The following is a 14,673-nucleotide window of genomic DNA, read 5'->3' on the forward strand; positions in this document are numbered from 1 at the left end:
CACCAGGCGCCACCACCACCGCTGATATTAACCGTCTGTGCCACACGAACCACCAGGCGCCACCACCGCTGATATTAACCGTCTGTGCCACAAGACACGAGGCCAGATAATCCTCCTCGTCCACTCCCCTCAGGTAACGTCCCACACAGCACGGGCTTCTCAGACTAGTTCTTTGGCTCAACACCTCCTCAGGTCCAACTGCAGAAGACTGAAATTCAATTCACCTGCTCCACTCCCGGGATAAGCTCCTCTCACCACGACCCCAGCACTGAGATTTCGTGTCTGAGGAGGGCCCCATGATCCTAACCCCGGACTAGTGCCATGGGTCCACCAGGGACGGGGTTCGAACCCCCCCCCCCCCCCTGCTGCAGCCCTAAGATCAGCGGGTCGCCAAGCCAGTACACGATCACCACCAGTTCCCCCCCGCGGCCTACGTACTGGTGCGCATTCCTAGACGGGAGGAGGTAACACTACTTTCAACAAGCCAGTGTTGCGCGTCCTGCGCGGGTGACAAACAAGGAAATTGTACGATTCACGATCACCCAACACCAGATGTCTGTGGTCTACTTATCAACCATAACCATAAACGTCAGACCAGTGTGTTGTCTACCAGTGAACCACACCAGCAACATCAGTGTGATGTCTACTAGTGAACCACACCAGCAACACCAGTGTGATGTCTACCAGTAACCCACACCAGCAACGCCAGTGTGTTGTCTACCAGTGAACCACACCAGCAACATCAGTGTGATGTCTACTAGTGAACCACACCAGCAACACCAGTGTGATGTCTACCAGTAACCCACACCAGCAACGCCAGTGTGTTGTCTACCAGTGAACCACACCAGCAACATCAGTGTGATGTCTACCATTAACCCACACCAGCAACACCAGTGTGATGTCTACCAATGAACCACACCAGCAACATCAGTGTGATGTCTACCAGTAATCCACACCAGCAACACCAGTGTGATGTCTACCAGTGAACCACACCAGCAACACCAGTGTATAGTCTACCAGTGACCCACACCAGCAACACAAGGTGTATTGTTTACCAGTGAACCACACCAGCAACACCAGTATGTTGTCTACCAGTGAACCACACCAGCAACACCTGTGTACTGTCTACCAGTGACCCACACCAGCAACACCAGTATGTTGTCTACCAGTGAACCACACCAGCAAGACCAGTGTACTGTATGCCGGTCAACAAGCTGTCCAGTGCACCTCAGATGAGCCTGCACGGAACCCTGACCTGCACCAAACACTAGTATAAAACACAGACGGATATAACGAAGATAAACCCGGTGTAGCCGAGGAGAGGTTCACTCACGCCGTCAGCAATGTTGCAATCATGAACCCACCTCAACGCATGTCCTGATACCATGTTCCCATGACCAGCTGTCGTGTGAAGGTTCGAACCACGTCATAAATGGTTAATTCTGTGCTTCCGGATGAAGAAAAATTTCCTGGATTCCGACCTTCAATATTGTCAGTCGAGCGAAATTCAGCCTGGGGACGGAAGCAAGGGCGACCTAATGAACATATAGTAGCACTGTGATGCTCCCCTCCCTCAGTGACATACCATACCCACACACACACACACACACACACACACAGTGTAGCTCGGTCTTTCTCTAGAGGTGGGTCGCGATCCTTCAGGCGGGCTGCGAGATGGGTCTTCAGGAGTCGCGAACTCTCCCAGCGACGCACCGAACTAAGACCACAATCAGAAATGTTCGTCGGGAGGAACTAAGAATGGCGGAGACTCCTACCTTTTCTTTCAACTCCTCCTCCTCCTCCTCCATCACCCGTGTCGCAGTAATCTGTGGGCAAAAATGAGTCTCCCTCCCCCCTCGCCTCTTGTTCACACCTGCAGGGACTGTTAACAGGGGGAGGCGGTGAACAAAGCCCCGGACGCGAGGGGTCGTGGGGGGTAAAGTCCGGCTGAGAACCGCTGGTCCAGCCGATACAACGAGACAAGAGGACCACTGCAACGTAAACCTCACATCTCAAGGGCCACTCAGATCCTGACGTGCGGCAGGTGGACACTAACGAGGCTCCTGACACCAGACACGTCCACCTGAACCACCAGAATCGAACATCTCGCATTCGACAGATGGCACGGTAAGCGCCACGTCTCCCGCACAGCTGACAGAAGAATTCCTCATCAGCGACGTCTCCCGCGCAGCTGACAGAAGAATAATTCCTCATCAGCGACGTCTCCCGCGCAGCTGAGAGAAGAATTCCTCATCAGCGACGTCTCCCGCGCAGCTGACAGAGGAACACTTCAACAGTGACCTTTGATCTCGTAAAATTCACGCGAAGCCTTAAATCGAATGTTACGGTATTGTCCCACCCAAGAACAACGATTGTTCACAAGGTTCAAGACATGTGCAATCGCAAGCGTTGGCCAGAATGAAGAACACAGACGAAAAGGGGGGAAAAAAAATATCCAAAATTATAAACTGGATTAATCAATACAGAGACGAAAAGAACATATTACGTCATACAAAATGTCGTATCCTATCAAGGCAATACGTTTTGTAAGAAATTTATAATTCGGAACGCCACCTGGAGGCAGGATCGTTGTTAACAACACTGTCTGTAAAAATGGCCTAATTATGGAGCCAACTTACAAGTGATGGATATATCCTTTCGGGTCAGCAGGCGCCTGGGGCAAGGTGGGTGTGTGTGTGTGTGGGTTTTTGGTTAAGATCTTATCACCGTGTCCTCGGGTTCACAAAGGGAGCACACCATCACGCCTGGTGACTGGAGTATGTCACCACTCCCATCCCAGTGTCCACCCACTCCTCCCCACACACACACACACACACACACACACACACACACACACATATTGATTACCTCCTGTCGAAATTTTTACTTAAGGGTAACGTTGGATTTATGGTCCACAGATAAGTGGTTGCTGCTTCATCCCGGCGACAATATTATACACCCTTGTACCTCATAAACTAGACTCTAGAACAGGTGGGACCGGCAGCCACGGCTTCACACTATGAGAGAGAGAGACAGACTAATCACAAGTACCAGGAACTGAAACATACATATTTCTCTGAAACATAGATACATATATATTACAATGTACGGAAACATTACATATTTCGACTGATCGAGACACTTGGGGAACGTATGATGAACGGATATACAGAAGGACAGGGTTCACCCCCCACTACTCCATCGGCCGCCCTTGTGTCTCATTGTCAAGTGTGGTGCCGACTTTTCAAGAAATTTGGAAGAGCGCGCGCACACACACACATTCACTACACAACACGGTGACGAGACTATAACACCACATAATTCCTACACAATGGCGTTCTGTTCATGACACTGAGGCGCCATTCCGTTAAACCGTCGACAGGTTCAAGCAACACTGATGTACACGACTGCACGTCACTAATGTAGGCAACATGGGTCATACTGTACAGCACTGTGGATGTGTATAAGGCTTAGATGATACTGTATAACAAGGTTGATGTTTGATGTATGAGATTTGGTTGTTACTGTATAATGGTGCACATGTATACGAACCTGGGTCATACTGTATAACACTATTGATGTATACGACCTGGGTGATACTAGTGATGTATAATATTCGTACACGGGTACTACTGTATTGCAATTTATACCGGCACAGAAATATGATAACAATAATAACAATAATACAGGAGATCTAGATTCAAGATATCCAAGAACGGTCTGTGTGATGCACAGTTCCTGAAACTAATTTCAGACGAGACAATGGAAGACTGATGCATTTGGTGATAACATTGGATGGCGGATATCTACCGTAGGAGATAACACTACCCAACCAACCATGACTTGTTAATATAGAGTCCACAAAATACACACAGTTTTTTTCCTCACACATTTTGGAATGACATTTGGCAGGAATATTAATGAATCTTGAGAGGTGTCATACACAAAACCTGACAGGCAGGTTTTCCATGTTTTCTCTTACAAATTTCCTGCTTTATCTTTTCCTCTTTGCTTCTTTTATGGTTGATTCTCGTTTATATATCATACCTAGGGCCTGGTCTCGATGGGATCCGTTGCCTGTGACCAAAGCCTTCGACACACACACACACACACACACACACACACACACACACACTCAAACACAGAGGCTTGCTACCTGGTCACTAAGGACATTGAAATTGCAGCATTAACTGGCTGTGATAATAGACATTTCGCTAACTGGGGCGCCATATTTATGACCCACAGAGATCAGACAGCTAAGAAAGTCCAACGACCATGTTGTGTGTGTGTGTGTGTGTGTGTGTGTGTGTGTGTGTGTGTGTGTGTGCGAGTGAATGAGAAATGAGATTGAAGTTTTATCTTCTGTGTGGAAGTTGCATCCTGGGCAAGACGGATCTTCTTACATGCTGAATCTGTGTTCTGTAACGTTGGAAGAATGGAAGGCGTCCAAAACGAAGGCGAGAAAGGGTAGATCGTACTTGCTTGGGGAGTGAAGTTTCCGTCTGGTGCACCGCTGGTGGAGGAGTGGCGTTTAAGACTGGGTTGGGAGAGCGGGTGTTTAGTGTCTGTCGGACCATCACGGTGTTCCTATGTTATCCCGGTCGTGTTTGTTAGCGGAAGGAGGGTGGGAGGGGATCTGTTAGGATGCTGAACTAGATTAGTGATGGTAAGCTATCAATTTCTACCAGGGAATTGCCGGTTGGTTTAAGAGTGGTTTGCGTCGGGAAGGGTCTAGTGATTGACGTGAATAACCCAGTGCTGAGCATATTAAGGTATGACTGTATTGGGAATATGCTCGTTTCAGTGTGCTAGCGTTGAATGCTTGTGGTTGTTGTTAAGCAGCTGGTAGCAGCTTTGAGTGCTCTGTTTTGTTCAGCTTGAAGCTCTGTTACCTTTGCTCTTGACAAGGGAGACGGCCAGGCTGGTGAGGCGCAGTGGAGTGGATGAAATACTCGATGATTCGGTGGGGTACATTTTCCAGCCAAGAACGGGCGCTGTGAAGGGTTCTGCAGTGGTAGGCGTCTATGTGGTGCCCTCTATATGAAATAATCACATCTCGGAAACACTAAATGAACCGAGGGATCTACTAATAAGGCCTTGACGACTTCAATTTCTGGAAACACTCGTGTTTTTTTTTTTCTTTTCCACCAATTTCATGGTTATGTTCTGGGAAATGAACTTTCTCGAACTGCACTGACATACAACAGGCAAGCGTTACAACAGTAACAGTCAACATGCTAGCGTTACAACAGTAACATTCAACACGTAAACACTGAAGCAGCGGCCGTAAAACAAATTCGGCAGTAACTGGTCGTAAGCTGTAGCCTTCACAGACAATGAATCTCTCTCTCCGAAATAAATTTTCAGGCTAAGAATACAGAACTACAACTGTAAATGGTAAATTGTACATCAAAAACATATATACCCTTCATGGAAATGTCACTTCGTTGTATTTCTTTCTTGTGTCGCCCCTGATGATGTGATTATTACACGAAAGTGCACTTGGGGACCTACCGTGTTTCATTTCCCGACTTGGACTCATAAAAAAATATATAAATACTATCAAAAAAAAAAAAAAAGGGCGGAACATATATCCAATACATCCAATGTCACCCAGCAAAATTACACAAATATAGCAAGAATCAGAATGAAAAACTTCACATCCAGCATAACCCGTTATGATTCGAACATATCTAGCTGGAACCAACGTGATTCAAATACACAGCTAACTAGGACCCGAATGTTAAAAAATATATCCATCATGAACTAAAATGATTCAAATATATAATACATATCTAGTCTAAACTAGCATAAAAGAATTCTATAATGAAAAAGACATCAGAAAAAAAAATAACCTATGAAACAAAATGAATAAAACCAGTATGAATCAAACATCTACCAAGAACCAGTCTGAATCAAACATCTACCAAGAACCAGTATGAATCACATGCATACAGCAGGAAATAGTATGAATCACGCATCTAGCAGGGGCCAGTATGAATCACACACACACACACACACACACACACACACACACACACACACACACACAAATCTAGAAGGGACCAGTATGAATCACACACACACCTAACAGGGGCCAGTATGAATCATACACACACATCTAGAAGGGACCAGTATGAATCATACACACATCTAGAAGGGCCCAGTATGAATCACACACACATCTAGAAGGGATCAGTCTGAATCACACACACACACACACACATCTAGAAGGGACCAGTATGAATCATACACACATCTAGAAGGGCCCAGTATGAATCCCACACACATCTAGAAGGGATCAGTATGAATCACACACGCATATCTAGAAGGGACCAGTATGAAACACACGTTTCATGCTGGAAACCATATGAACCAAACACATCTCACAAGGAGCCAGTACGAATTCATACACCGACCATGAGCCAGCATGAGTGAGACACGTGGAAAACCAAAAAAGAAAAAAAAAACAAAATAAAGTATCAACAAACATATGAACCACGATATATTTCTCTTCAATACGACTCAAACGTGATCTGTCTCCTCCTCTCCCTCTCTCTTGAAAGTAAGATTATCTAAAAAAAAAAAACAAAAAAATAATCACACCGACATAAAAGAAATGCAGTCTAAACCCAAAACTTCAACATAAACTTAGAAATAAGAGTCAGTATTGTAGAAACACATGAAGAACAAGTGCACACAACACGTTTACATTACGAATCGGGGTAAACAGACCGCACCCAATGTGAACTGGTATGAACCAACTCATGTTGAGTATCTATCATAATACACAACCAGTGTGAATACACACCACACACACACACACACACACACACACACACACACACATTCACACAATGATCCACCTGAACCCATAAACATGGTAAACCAGTATCAACCATACATAACGAATGAGCAACTCCATCATACACAATCAGGTAAGAAGTAACTGTAAGTGCCAAGACCTTATGAACATTAGTTTGAATCAACCTGAGACAAAATCAATGTAAAAATCAAATCGAAACATATCCAGCGTGATCCCAACAGCAACAAGTGAGAACGAACCACTATGAACGAGATACAAGTGAGAACGAACCACTATGAACGAGACAAAAGTGGGATCGCACCACTATGAACGAGACACAAGTGGGAACGAACTACTATGAACGAAACACAACGGGGAACGAACCACTATGAGCGAGACACAAGTGAGAACGGACCACTATGAGCGAGAGAAAAGCGAGAACGAATCACTATGAACGAGATACCTCTAATATGAAGCACCACCAGAAACACATGTCCAGTGTGAACCAATTTGCACTTCAACAGCCACTTGTCCGCTCACCATCTCTTCCTGCCATAAATTAGCCTGGTGCTTCAACTAGGCAACGACTGACGTCCACCGGTGTTTCCTGGCTATTACTGGGGTGGACTGAGGATAAGGCTGTAGGTCCGAATATGGATATATATATATCTCTAGTCTGTTTATAGGATCTGAAGACCCAGGTGATGTGTGTGTGTATGTGTTCATCCACGTGGTTTCGGAGCCCACGTGTTGAAGCGGATTCACCCAAGTCTTACACGGCCACGCCGCGTGGTGAAAGGCACTTCCCGAAGCGTTCCGATCCACAGGGGCGACGGTCCCATGGTACTGGATCCTCGTACTCTCAAGACCGCTTCGGTGCTGGAAATGCTGGTGACTGGAATTCACGTGGTGGAGTCTGGGGGGTCTCCACGTGGTGGAGCTCGGGAGGGGGGGCCCTCTTGGCGTCAGACTCCCGGACGGAGTGACCGTTCCCCAGTCCCAAGGGCGCCACCTTCGGCTCCCACCCACCCACACACACACACACACACACGCGGTCCGCCAAGATAAAAATCAATATTGGAGGTTCCTTATAACCTGGGGCAGCCATGCACTCGCTCCGTTATGGTAGGAGAGCAGTGTGGCCCGAGGGAAGCCGTCCCAGGCCACTTCTGGGAAAGGTGGCCCCCGGATTAATCCAAGGTTTACGGTCGGGGGTGTGATCACCCACTCCTTTGTCGTCATCAGCCACGCACGTGCACGAGTCCCGGCCACAAGGTTTCCACCGCCGAGTCTGTCCTGTTGATGAGTGTGTGGATGATGTCTAACGCCATCAATCGCAGAGCCTCCGCTTCGGAACAAGTTTAGATGTACGAGGGAAAACGCGATGACACCCAATATAACGCCAGAGGCTTGGAGGAAAACAAAAGATAAGGAATGAGAATGAAGACACAGCAAATTGGAAATAGTTCAGTCTAGACGAGATGCATACTGACGAAGGTATGGGTGGACGAGATGCATACTGACGAATGTATGGGTGGACGAGATGCATACTGACGAAGGTATGGGTGGACGAGATGCATACTGACGAAGGTATGGGTGGACGAGATGCATACTGACGAAGGTGTGGGTGGACGAGACGCATACTGACGAAGGTATGGGTGGCTAACACCAAGGCCAGGTATGGCTGATGAAGTTAGTGAAAAAAAAGAAATACAATGAAGTACATTATATCGTCCAAATGGAAATCAGAGAACAATTACAACACATATATCTAGTCCAACGGAGACACCTGAACAACAACTGCAGCCCAATTACCCGTAATTACGTACGAACAATGAAAACAGAGTTTAACATAATGTCACCCTGCAGCTGATGGAACGCCCCGGTCTCACAGTGGTCGACCCTAGACTTATCAAGTAAATGGTCTTACTGTACAGGCAGCTGGGGAGGTCTTTGTCCTGCATTCTTTTCTGGAACAGGAGCTATCTCCAGTGACGACATCACAGGAAACTACGGCTGGCAAAATAACGTTGAAAGAGCATATCCAGCAGAAGCTGCTCTATGTGTAGAGAAGAACGAACTCAAGACACGTCACCGACCAACCTCCACCCTCGTCAGTAAGACCTCAAGCTCTTCTTGTTGAGGTCCCGAGGAACCGTTTGGCAGCCAAGCATTCAGCGGCTGAGCCATCACCCTCGTCATGAGTGCAGGCAATCACTTCAAGAACCAATATGACTGAGGTGTATATATAGCCGCTGATTGGCATCCTCAGACATCGGTCTCATGTACAGCACGCCTGAAACCTAGCAGCAAATGCTAACCAATCGGTAGATTCAGTGGAGGACAGATCAAGGGTAGCGCATGGCTACCCTATGACCGGCACCAGTTCATTAGTCTCGAGGGGCAAACCTTCCCTTATAATGAGCTCGTCCAGAACCCTTCGGGTTGTGGAGACACTTGATCACTCTTACCAACAGAGCTGCTTAAAGACGTTGTCACACACAGTTACGTGACGCCTCCGTGAGCAACGGCCGGCTCAAACTTGTTACAATGAAATGCCTGCACCTCATCGTGGAGTGGACGGGGTCCCTTTTCTCTTGTGCAGACACTTTTCGACACTGTCTTGAGTCTCCCTCGCTTTCCAGGTGGATTAGATCCAAACCCTATATTGCTTTGCGACTGGACAACAGGGATCTAATGTAGACTTATTTCTAACACGATGGTGGGAGGGGGAACAGACTGACGGGCGTTAAAGGTTAGACAAAGGATGACACCAAATATTAAGAGAAGAGAGATTAGAGTGTACAGCTTATAATGGCCCACATGGTCTCGTCCTCATGTTTATCTTCCAACAGTAGGGCTGATGATGCACGAGGGCAACTCTCCTCCGCAAAAGGTATTCGTGAGGTGTCACAGTGTCTCACGCTGGGCAAAAATCTGCCACATTTACACGTAATGACATGATACAGCTGCTGGCAAGCTGGACAGAGTCCGAAGGGACTTGGATGGCAAAACGTTACAGATGCTGACATGCGGGATACGGCAACAATGGAGAGGTCTGTGTATCAGCCTCACGTCAGCAGGAGAGAAATCTGTACATCAGCCTCAGGTCAGCTAGCCTCACCAGCGTCAGGACTCATCAACAACATCCCAATCAGCCGGCGAGTTTCAGCGGCCCTCGACACGTAAAACAAAAGTGGTTCCCACGACACCATAAACACAACATGGACCACCGCGCTTCACGCCCTGGTTATCTGCAGGCTTCGTGCGCGCAAATCTCGATCCTCCGTCTCCCCCGAAGGCAATGGCTTGCTAACAATACTGAAGCCTGTGTTGACAGGTATAGGTCCTCAGTCACTCCAGAATCGCCAACTAGTAACGTCCCGCTCTGCTCAGCCAGCTTGTAAGCGCTGCCCAGGAACAACTTAGCCCCTACTGTGTAGTTACCTATCTGCACTACATGGGGAAGGAGTTTTACACTCGTGGGGCCCCATGTGTGCGTGTGTGTGTGTGTGTGTGTGTGTGTGTGTGTGCGTGGGTGCGCTGAGTGATGGCACAATAAGTTATCAAGATTCATTAAGTACATCCTGGTGCCTTTTGATCAACTAGTGAGCGATGGGGCAACCTTCCCTTGGGAGCAGGGACATGCAAGGTAGGCAAGGAGAAGTTCCTCATCTAACAACAATTCATCAACCTGGTTACATTAGCTTAACAGGTCAAACCAAAGAAAAACGCCGTCATTTTACGACAACGTTCAGCGGATAACATGGACACAAAAGTGGCCCTTTTGACCCCTCATTTCCACCACCATTTATCTCCGCCTCAGTTCGGGGTAGTAACAGCAGTCCATCATACTTGAAGGTCTCCCCTACAGTTCTTCCGCCTGACTACGCGGAAGAATGTCATGGGAAAGGATGTGGGAGGGTGACCCTGGGACGGCACTAAGGGAGGGCGTTAGGCCTACATTGACTTTTATATTTCCGTGTCTGCTTTGTTAGCGTGTTGCCCTTGGGTTATTTACGGGTCGTATAAAACCTCACGGCAACCATGGGGTTCCGCGTCTCGCACAACCGTCGCTCTACATCCTCTTCGTCCTTCAAAGCCTTTACGGTAACCTCCACTAACTCTTTAACTGCCAGAAGCGTCCATTAAGAGTATACCAGGGTCTCCCCACACTCCACCCCATCCCACCTACAGAGCCCCAGCCCGACACCTTGCAACCCATCTGCCCCCGACGCTGTACATCCTACAGAAATAAAAATCAGTCTCTCCAGATCCACATACCGGACTACAGAAAAAGCCACCGCCATGATAGACATATATATCCCCCACGGGCAAACGTTAACAATGCACATTATTCACAGAGACTACACACACACACACACACACACGAGAGCCATATATCACCTACATGAGAGGGCTCTGTCACCCGGGCAAATAGGCTAATAACAGGCCAATCAATCCGTCACTTACGATGACACATTCATCATATTTCAGCTTCAGGTGAGCAGCGGAGCGCAGAGTGTGACGCACACCTACAACACTCCCTCTACGACAGTACTACAGCGCCTGCGACGCCCCCAGGCACCCTCACTCAATTAACCTCCTGAACATGACGATACGAAGACCCCCCTTGTGATGCGAGGCTGGCTTAGCCTTTAAACCAGGCCCTTAAGGGGCTATAGTAAGAAAAGGACAACGCCTTCATGCCCAAGGGGTCGAACCGTTGAGGTCAGGGATCGCATCCCCATGAATCATACAGTCTAACTGCATCATCATCATCAACTACTTCTTTCTTTTTCTCTTTCTTTTTAGCAGCGTAGAGGACGTTCGAGTTCGTTAAAATCCGTTACCCGCCAATTGTCTCGTGACGGCATCAAAAAAAAAAAAAACACAGGCCAGCGGCGGCCTCAGCCTTGACCTCCTCCACGCCGGGTCACTGGTCAGCCGACGCCAAAGCCGTGATAATGGTAGGTGTCGGGGGCGGCGGTCGTGAGGACAACGTCAACATGTCAATATATATACCCGGGAGCCACACTGGTGGCGCCGCCACGCGTTGCCCGCCCACACAAACCTACCAGGCTGAAGACGTTGGAGAGTCTGGTCGCCTTCAAGCGAGCCAGGCAGGCCGGCCTGTTATCAAAGGCTGGACGCCACAACTGGACATTCTCTCTCTCTCTCTCTCTCTCTCTCTCTCTCTCTCTCTCTCTCTCTCTCTCTCTCTCTCTCTCTCTCCTCCCAAAGCCTCTACACCACCATCATCTCTACGAGTCCACCCATGCCCTTCAGTCCACAAATATAAGTTTTCGCCATTCATATTCCTCTCAACATGAACCCGGACAGATATACGAATACATAGCTTTCACCGCTAGACAATACGTTGGTCTCTATTGAAAGCGATGCTGTTTGTACCCGACACAGTCTCAAAAAAAAAAAAAAATCATGAGTAACACCTAACGGTACTGTTTATGAGGCAAACTGATTCAAAGATAAAAGTATCTAAATCTGAATTATATTATAACAATAACAATAATAATAATAATAATAATAATAATAATAATAATAAATAATAACAAAAACCATAATGGCGCTAGCATGTATGTATGTCAGGATACATGTATGTATACATGTGACCAGATGGGAGTACCCTGAGGGGTGTGTATACGGGAGGCTAAAAGGTGTAGGGGTTGGGGTGGGGTGGTGGGGGAGTCGGAAGGGGGCGACTGGGGGTCCAGGGAAGAGTGACTGGTGAGCAACAGGAAGGGTTGGGACTAGTAAGGCGGATAATATCAATTAACAATAATAAATAGTGTATTGACTTTCCAGCAAACAAAGAGATGAAAAAAGACAATAAAAACATCAAACAATAACACGGGGTTATGACAGGGAGTGTTAAACGGTGTTTCTCCAAATACGAAGTTGGGGCTGTTAACATACACTCAACGGTGTGTGCGAGAGCGTTCGAATTCTGGTTGGTGTCAGACATGGAGAACAACAACAGAGTCACCATGTGTGTCGCTAGGTAAGCGAACTAAACTACTCGCGGGAGAGCAGAGGTAGGTTGAAATCTGGTTCTGTAAGATGAGAGAGAGAGAGAGAGAGAGAGAGAGAGAGACTGGTACTCACGGATGTGTGGAGGGCAGGACGGGCGGGAGTGGTCGTGACACAGCTACACCACCTGTGGGCGAGAGGGAACGGTCACAAAGTCTGCCTTGTGGAGGGTGGCTCCTGAGGAGAAGGGTGGCGACATGAGGCTCCTTCAGCGTGGATGGTGTTCGTGATGACACGGGGGTGCGTGTGGTGATGGTGATGACAGCACGAGGAATGGTGGTAATGGTGGTGACAGTCGGGGTAGTACGAGTGGTGGAGGTGATGGTGGTGACAGTAGGAGTATTACGAGTGGTGATGGTGATGGTGGTGACAGTCGGGGTAGTACGAGTGGTGGAGGTGATGGTGGTGACAGTCGGGGTAGTACGAGTGGTGGAGGTGATGGTGGTGACAGTAGGAGTAGTACGAGTGGTGGTGGTGGTGATGGTGATGGTGGTGACAGTCGGGGTAGTACGAGTGCTGGAGGTGATGGTGGTGACAGTAGGGGTAGTACGAGTGGTGATGGTGGTGATGGTGACAGTAGGGGTAGTACGAGTGGTGATGGTGGTGATGGTGACAGTAGGGGTAGTACGAGTGGTGATGGTGATGGAACTTGGCGTAGGATGTCAGACTGGTGCTGGTGACAGTGGGATAATCACAGTGGGGGTAATCAGGGTAACTGTGATGGAGTTCGGGGGGGAAATTATGAGGTCATCCACTGAGATTAGGTAGCGGGCTGTTGACAGCAGCCCGGAAACCACCTTCCACATTCCATGGCCGTTAGAAGTGCTAACAGGATTACAGGGTCAGTCCTTTCATCTTCTCCTGACAAGCACCAACACCTACTCAAACCCATTTTCTATACATACGTCCTCTTGCCATATCCTGTCTGCGAGATCGTTTTGATACCTCTTTCTTCCCCTACACCTCGAAGCTTTGGAACCCTCTACCCCCTCTCATGTCCTTCCCAATAACTATGACCTGACACATTTTAAAGAAATTCTATTTTTTTTCTACTTTCTCCAAAATACGTAAGTACTTCCACTTGTCTCTTCCTATTTCATTAACCTCTCTATATTCCAATCAAGGCTCGGCCTTGATGTCGACTTCGGTTCCTGACTGCAACCTCCAGCGTAGAAAAAAAAAAGGTAACGTAATACCACTATTGTGGTGGTTACCGTTGATGGCTACTGTGGTTGTGGTGGCTGAGGTAATGAGGCTACTTATGGTAGTAGCCTATTTCTCGTGACGGCAGATAAGGATCACAAAGCCTGCAATACACGTTGCATTAGATACGGTGGTCATCAGGAGGCGCATCACCGGGAATAAAACCCGTGAGAGACGACCCATGGGACGAGGGTACGACCCTTGGGTATGGTGGCCGGACCAATCTTACCCTCGGGTCGTAGCGTCGTCCCGCTGCGGCAGAGGTTAAACTTCAAGACACTGACAAACCAGTCTCGGTACGTGGCGCTACATCCTCCCACACAGCGTGCCTCATATTCCCTTAAGCGACTACGCTCCCTCCCTAACACCTGCCTTACAACATGTCCCACGCCTCTCACTCCCTCCCTCCATCTACACCTCACACTCACAACCCTCGCCTACATTTACAACCAGTCCATCCATCTACACCTCACACTCGCAACCCTCGCCTACACCCACAACCGGTCACACATCCGAAATTCATCCCTACAACACCTCCACTCCACCCTACAGCTGACCCTTCTGGCCAGAACCCACACCCAGAGTCTTCCAACATACCGCTCACATGTGCGCCT

General features: G+C 48.0%; 1 protein-coding gene across 9 annotated transcripts in view; it reads right to left on the reverse strand.

Annotated features, from left to right (window-relative positions):
• Oatp74D (Organic anion transporting polypeptide 74D) overlaps window positions 1–14,673 on the reverse strand; it is a 494,863-nt gene that overhangs the window by 381,242 nt on the left and 98,948 nt on the right. For 7 of the 9 annotated variants that reach the window (XR_011714762.1, XM_071679231.1, XM_071679230.1 and 4 more), the window contains exon 2: window positions 12,932–12,983. The exons of the other annotated variants lie outside the window; for them this stretch is intronic. The gene's annotated coding sequence lies outside the window, so the exon portion shown is untranslated. The remainder of the gene's footprint in view (window positions 1–12,931; window positions 12,984–14,673) is intronic. 9 annotated transcript variants of the gene reach the window in all.

The sequence above is a fragment of the Panulirus ornatus genome, chromosome 29, assembly GCF_036320965.1.
Source record: "Panulirus ornatus isolate Po-2019 chromosome 29, ASM3632096v1, whole genome shotgun sequence".
Taxonomy (NCBI): domain Eukaryota; kingdom Metazoa; phylum Arthropoda; class Malacostraca; order Decapoda; family Palinuridae; genus Panulirus; species Panulirus ornatus.